Below are 7,235 nucleotides of genomic sequence, written 5' to 3'. Positions count from 1 at the left end.
TGAGCAACACGTTGTTTGTAATGAATATTCATTTATGATTATTATAATTAAATAATAATTATTAATAATAATAATAATATTTTAAATCATGTTTTTTTAGTTTATGATTTTATGAGGATTGGAGAGTATCATTATTGTAATGAACGTTGCTTTAGTTGATCATTTTAGTTGGCTATTTTATATCAGACTTATTAGATATTTTCCTTCTTTATGTGACTTATACTGCCACTGTGGTAAGTGTGGTTACGAGTGCTGGTCCACACATGCGCAAACTATATGTGTATCCGTGGAATAAAATTATAGCCATGCTGTTTTACATAATATACAGCCTCCTTGTATCACCAACACAGCTAGCAATTGCTATGTTAGTGGTGTCCTCCAATGTCTGATGAACCACCCTAGAATCCCTGTAATCAACCAGCACTGGTTGATTACAGGGATTCTAAAAAAATAGGGTGCATACCTATTGAGGGTAGTTTCCATACCATTATACTGTATTACATGTAACATATACATGTATTACCTATTGAGTGTAGTTTCCATACCATTATTACCATATTACATGTACATATACATGTATACCTATTGAGTGTAGTTCCATACCATTATTACCATATTACATGTTACATGTACATGTATACTATATGAGGGTAGTTTCCATACCATTATTACCATATACATGTACATGCTTACTATTTGTGGTAACTTTACTACCCCAACGGACTTGAATCAGCCAGTGTCACCTTTCATAAAAATCTGGATTTTGAAATGTACCATTTCATGCACTCAATTCAGTTCTAATTTGCCATTAATAAAAACTATACAATAGCCATTTACAGATATTGCTGTGTTATATGTAAAATCTACTGCAACTGATAAATAAAATTTAATTTTAAACAATTAAATGCCAAAATAAAATAAAAAAATTAAAAATAACTTGATTGACTCAGTTTCTAACATACTACCTCCAATCATTGTTTTGTTCATCCATTGATCAACTATGGCTACATAACGTCCATAAAATATGAAGAGTTCTTTTGACACTCCTTCTCAATACTCTTGTTCTTGGCACATTCTATGATAAAGTAAGTGAGTGCAGTTAGCACTAAGACGGAAAAAAAAAATCAATAGGTGAAGATCTCGACAGTCAGTCAAAGGAGGGAGAGAGTCCAGTCAAAGGTTTCCAGATAATGGTTAGGCGGGAATATCACGAGCACGCACCTACCAAGGAAACAACAAACGCGTGAACCACTACTATTTTGGCGGGAAAATATTACATTGCAGTTGCACGCGTAAAGAGAACAGCAAGACATTAATAGATTTTTAATTAATTATTAAAAAAAAAGATTATTAATTAAATGGTATAGCTTTTAGCTAAAAACATTATTATTAATAAAGTTCTTTTTAAAAAAAATTCACAATAATAAAAAATAAATCCATATTGGTATAATAATGTATAATACATTAGTTGTAAAAAGATTAATAAGAATTCAATGTCATTGTAGCTGTAAAAAATCAATTCTTAACTAACTTGATTTTTATTAAACAAGTTCAAAGTTAAAAAAATATAAAATGTTTGATTCGAAGATTAATAAATAATTTTTAATTGAAGTTAAGATGATTGATGGACTTTTGACAAAGTTTAGATTAAAAAATGTTTTGAGAACTTCAATATAATTAATAAATTAAAAACAATATACAAACAAAACTATAAAGAAAAAACATTAAAAAATTACAGAAAAAAGAAAATTAAAAATTAAAATAGGACAGTTGAAGAGTCCCCAAGAGTCCTCCAGTTCAGTCCACAAGAGTCCTCCAGTCAGTCCACAAGTAGTCCTCCAGTCAGTCCACAAGAGTCCTCCAGTCAGTCCACAAGTAGTCCTCCAGTCAGTCCACAAGAGTCCTCCAGTCAGTCCACAAGTAGTCCTCCAGTCAGTCCACAAGTAGTCCTCCAGTCAGGTCCACAAGTAGAGAACATAGAGAAAGAGAAAGAAAGTTATCTGAAACAACTGGATTACTAAAGAATGGATAGATGGAGAGGTAGCTCACCTTTTCAACAGTGCTGCTCCGCAGGGAAAGAAAAAAGAGTAGTCATGAACTGGTAGTGACAATGAATGGATAGAGAGTGAAGAGAGACAGAGGAAGTGAAAAGGGACTACCAACCTACACACACACAGCACACACACACACGCACCCTAGAAGATCAGAGGTTCCCCCCCGCCACCTGGCGGCCTTGGATTTAAAAAAAAATTTTTGGCCGCCAGGCGGCAGGGGGAATATGATTTTTAGAGATTGTATGAGTGTGTGTATGGTGTAGATAGGCTAGATAGCCCAAAATAAAATTAAAAAAAAAAAAAAGAAGAGGAAAGAAGGCTTGAAGGAAGACAGGAAAGAGTCAATGAGCAGGAGAGCGACTCATCTTTTTCATCCAGAGAACATCAGAGAAGAACAGTCAAGAACATCAGATCTAGAGAACAGTCAAGAAACATCAGAGAAGAAAGGTAAGAAACATCAGAGAACAGTCAAGGACATAGAGAACAGTCAAGGAACATCAGGCCAATCACAGTAAGAACTTCCAAGTTGAGTCCTGTAGAAATGAAGAGTGAAAATAAAAATCTTTACACAAACAAAGAATTTAGAAAACCCCCAAAATTAAAAAAAAAAAGAAAAGTAAAGAAACAGATAAAGATGACATAACTAAAAAAAGAAAAGATGATCCAGCGATGAGATGAGTCGATCCAACGAAGTGACGAGATGATCCAGCGATGAGACGAGTCGATCCAACGAAGTGGACGAGATGATCCAACGATGAAGACGAGTCGATCCAACGAAGTGACAGAGGCGAGTCGTAGAGAACATAGAGGCATGAAAAAATGGAGTACCTTTTTATTATCAAGAGATCTTCCTCACGCTTCAATTTGACAATCAGTCAAGAAATCGCGTGAAAAATTTGTCAACCTCCACCACCACCCGCGTGACCAACGTTAATTGATTTTTAATTGATCTAATTAAACAATTAATTAAAAGTCTTTCAACAGGTATTCTACAACTTGTTACTAGAAAGAAATATATTTGTAATACAATGTCTATATGTGATATAGGATACAATATTTCTGTCAGAAAATTCCAAACTAGTCAGTTAAAGGTCTCAAAGTCATTTTCTGTTACAAATACATGTATATCAATATTATATTATAAATTAGTGAAACTAGTGTATGTAGGGAGACAGCTATCATAGTGTATCTGACTAGCTGTATGAACTCAGATCCAGCCAGTGCTATATACTAACAGAGATTTATAAAAACAGACTCTATGGAACTTAAGTGCATTTTCATCAGTACTATAAGCCTATTGATTTAATTATGTATTAATGTAATGATCTTGGCGTTGCTTAAAAAATATTAACAACACTAAAATATATGGAATTATATTAAAACAGTCTGTGTTACTATTAATAGCATGTTACTATTTATAGCACAAGCACACAAATTTTGACCTTATGTGGAGGAGGTTAGAATGTATGTGTTATTGTCGTACATAAAGATGGATATTTGACAATGGAATATATAGACTGTATCCTTGGAAAAAACTGTACAGGGGGAAGGGGAAAGAGAGAGAGAGAGAGAGAGAGAGAGAGAGTACATAGGTTAATTTGCAGGAAATCCTGGAGCCTAAGTGAAAGCCCAGTGGTGAGTGAGGAGGGATCGTTGGGCAACACACAAAATTTTTAAAAAAATAAATTTTAGATTATTTTGTGCATTAATTTCTGTGTACACAGAGTCAGACAAATAGTATTGATAGTCTTGATGTATCTTACATGTACTATTCCAAAAATAAAGGCAATACTTGATAACTACATTTGACAATTTCTGTAATACTGAGTGTGACACTAATAGTATAGTTGTCTGCTTGTGTCAAAAATAGAAATAGTTTTTGTGTTAATTTTCATATTACTAATGTAAAATATAATTGTCTCTTTTTAACAAAATAAAAAGTCCTTACCTAAACACTACTATCAATCCACATAAAAATTTAAAAAGGGGGTTAAAAATTTGGATAATGGCTAATAGCTGTGGAGATTACAAGATGTCACATCAGATGTATCAAAAGTGAATGCTCCGGTGTGTGAATTGAGAAAGAGAAGAGAATGCTATGAGTCATACTAGTATTAAAAACTGTGGCAATTGTCACAATCATCATATGATATTATTTATACTATATCATTATATGCTAATAGTTTTAATCAGTTATTTCAAATACAACATAACAGGCAACTGCTAGTTCAATAAAAAATACAATGTGTAAAAAAGTGACATGTAAGGACAAGAATCACACTTGATTGACGAAGCCTGTCTTTAGCGGTATAAGCAGGATGAGAGCGAGGGATCTCACTCAGGAAACTACACGAGAAAGGTTATTGGTTCACTAATGGACTAGGGTTTTACCTTTCAGAATTGATTATTGTATTACTGCCAAGAATGATCCTCATTCCTTGATTAGTACTGTTAGCTTGAGCAACAGCCAATGCTTCAGCAAATGTAGCTCCACCCACAATAAAAACGATAATGTCTTGAGGTCTGTCAGGGGTAGATTCACCAGAAAAAGGATACAATTTTCTCGTAGTTTTCCTTTAGCTAGAGAGTCAAGAATATCAACAAGGAGAGGCTTATGGCGAGTGTAGACATTTTCAACACCCTAGAGAATACAATATATTTAGTATGAAGAACTTTGCAATCTACCTTGAGTCCTCTAAAGAACTTCTTCATTGCTAAAGGATTACTGGACTCAAATAAACCTCCTGTTCTCTTAGCTTGACCACAGTGATTTGAACTGAATCTATCAACTAGTAGGAGAGAGAAATGAACACATAACAAAATGGAACAATAGTTATAAATGCTCTTTCTCTCTTTCTCATCAACTTACCCTTCTTTTGTGTTCAGAAACTCCTCTCTGATCAAGCCGTCTCATCAATTTATCAAGGTCACCCCTTTGATTGCGACTCATAGCGAAGAGCAAGAGTATCACAAGACGCAAGCAGTCAACTTCACGTATTGCAGGATTTGAATAAGAGTCTCAACATTCTACAATAGAAGGAACATAGCAACCAATGTCATATGATTTATGTACCTTAAAATGAGTACTCCTGTCTGATTGGGTGACATATCTTGTTCAGTTTCAGAGATACCCATGAGGTGGTGTTCTGACACAAGTCGCGATAAACTCACTCACAACTGCTACATGTTTAGATACAGTACCAGATAATTTACGAAATTGAGGATAATTTTTCAACAAATGCCTAATTTGAAAGGCAACTTTAAGAGTGGGACTACTATAGTAACTATGTACCTTCATATCGGCAATGGATTCAATCTTAGCATGGCTTTTTTGTTTCTCTTGAAATGAGTCAACCATTACTTTGATGTTTGCTCCAATATCACCAAAATTTAAGTACATATTCTAATAATAGACCATAACATCAACAGCATATAGTGTATAGTCATGCCATATACTACAATACAATGACAGCCATTCACATTGCTATTCTTAAAGTAATTATCAATATTAAAAAGATACCTCTCTAAAAAATTCATCATTTTCAGGAGAAAAACAATTTCCTAACAAAGTAGATAAATGAGTCATTTAAAAGAATACCAATAGAATTACTAACATGAAGTTCTTTATTGATACCAGGAGCTGAAGATAAATCGACTCTGTGTTTTTAATACCCAAGAGTTCATGGACCATTGCTTGATAAGTCCACTGTTTGTTATGGAATATATTTGGCAGTAATTAAAAAAGTGGAAAAACAATGTTGCTTGTTCATTTCTCATACCTGATTAAGGAGAGGTGTTACTGGATCATCTTTACGATCCAAAATAAGTAAGAGAGGTTGTACATCAGAACGAAAGTCAAAACAATTCTTTCTCTTGACGATGATTAATGCTTCGCTAAAAACAGAAACAAGAAGTTATTATGCTAGCAATAATAAAATTAGACTTACATAAAGATCTTCTGCTAATCTCTCAGTGAAATGAGACGACTGTGTATACCTAGTGAATACTGAGAATAAATGTGCCCAAATTTATTTGACCAACCTTATCAAGGGTTTCTTCTTCAAGGAGAGCAATACCGATAATATACCATCACATATTCTTTTATATTCTGGTCCTCCCTAAAAGAGCATTATAAATACATGAAGGAAGCCAACTCTTGTTGATTCCAAAATACACTTGGCAAAATGTGTCTTTATCTACAGTGTATGTACTATACTCACTGGAAGTATAACTTACTGTAGTAAAGTGGTCAATACCAAATGAAAACACATGTTGACTGACAGCAAAGATAATCAGCGAAAAACTCCTAATTTTATAGGCAATAATATAATTGTTTCGACAATTAAGTACCTTGACTTCTCGTACAGATTCATGATCATCTGCTTGAGCCAATCTTTCAATAGAGTTTCTATCAGTTTGTTAGAGAAATAGATAAAGTAGGCACCATATTTGGGACTACGTAGCTCCTGACACAACAGATCAATGTTCTCCTAAAGAAAGTAAAGTCTAATTGGGTATACCTAGTGGGTGGAGATTATCTAGATAACAAAAATCAGGGAATCAGTAATTCTCTAGCAATATCTATGAGATTTCAAAGGCTATAACACATACTGACTAGAAATTTAAACAAATATAATTTACAGCGGTTTTGAGATTTCAGGTGATGTTAATATCTTAAGTTGCTATTAGTTATTATGATCATTGATTTAAGAGCTTACTCCACTGGGTCTTATAAAGCAAATAGCACTGAGATGTTTCATAGTTTCCCTTCCCCTACCTCCATTGGAAAGTAGTTCGAAAAGAAAAACCTCTTTCTGTAAGATCTCGGATTGAGAGTAAACCATGCTCACTATACTGATCTGAGAGAGAGAGTAAAATAATACAAACAGTCTTTCCTGCTAACAGTTTCTTTATCCATGATGAGGGTCTTCATTTCTACTCCAGCATCAGCTATCATACGAGATATATACTGTTTAGCAGCTCGAACACATCCATAATGATTGCTCGACTGTTACAAAAGATTTGTCAGAGATTTCAAGGCCCTGCCCAAGTATAGTAGGTGTGGCTCACAGAGCTTTATAAATGTACGGACGTACACGGAACATTCTGACCAATTAGAATTTTCATTGAGACACCTATTCTAGTGAATTAATAAAATAACTCAATAACGTGATTAAGTTT

General features: G+C 33.9%; 1 pseudogene; it reads right to left on the bottom strand.

Annotated features, from left to right (window-relative positions):
* Positions 1 to 2,541: 2,541 nt before the first annotated feature.
* LOC121392229 lies at positions 2,542 to 7,023 on the bottom strand (annotated as a pseudogene).
* Positions 7,024 to 7,235: the final 212 nt, after the last annotated feature.

Source organism: Gigantopelta aegis, unplaced genomic scaffold, assembly GCF_016097555.1.
Source record: "Gigantopelta aegis isolate Gae_Host unplaced genomic scaffold, Gae_host_genome ctg3546_pilon_pilon, whole genome shotgun sequence".
Classification (NCBI taxonomy): Eukaryota; Metazoa; Mollusca; class Gastropoda; order Neomphalida; family Peltospiridae; genus Gigantopelta; species Gigantopelta aegis.
The sequence above is the reverse complement of the archived record's forward strand: the minus strand, read 5'-3'. Positions and strand labels throughout refer to the sequence as shown.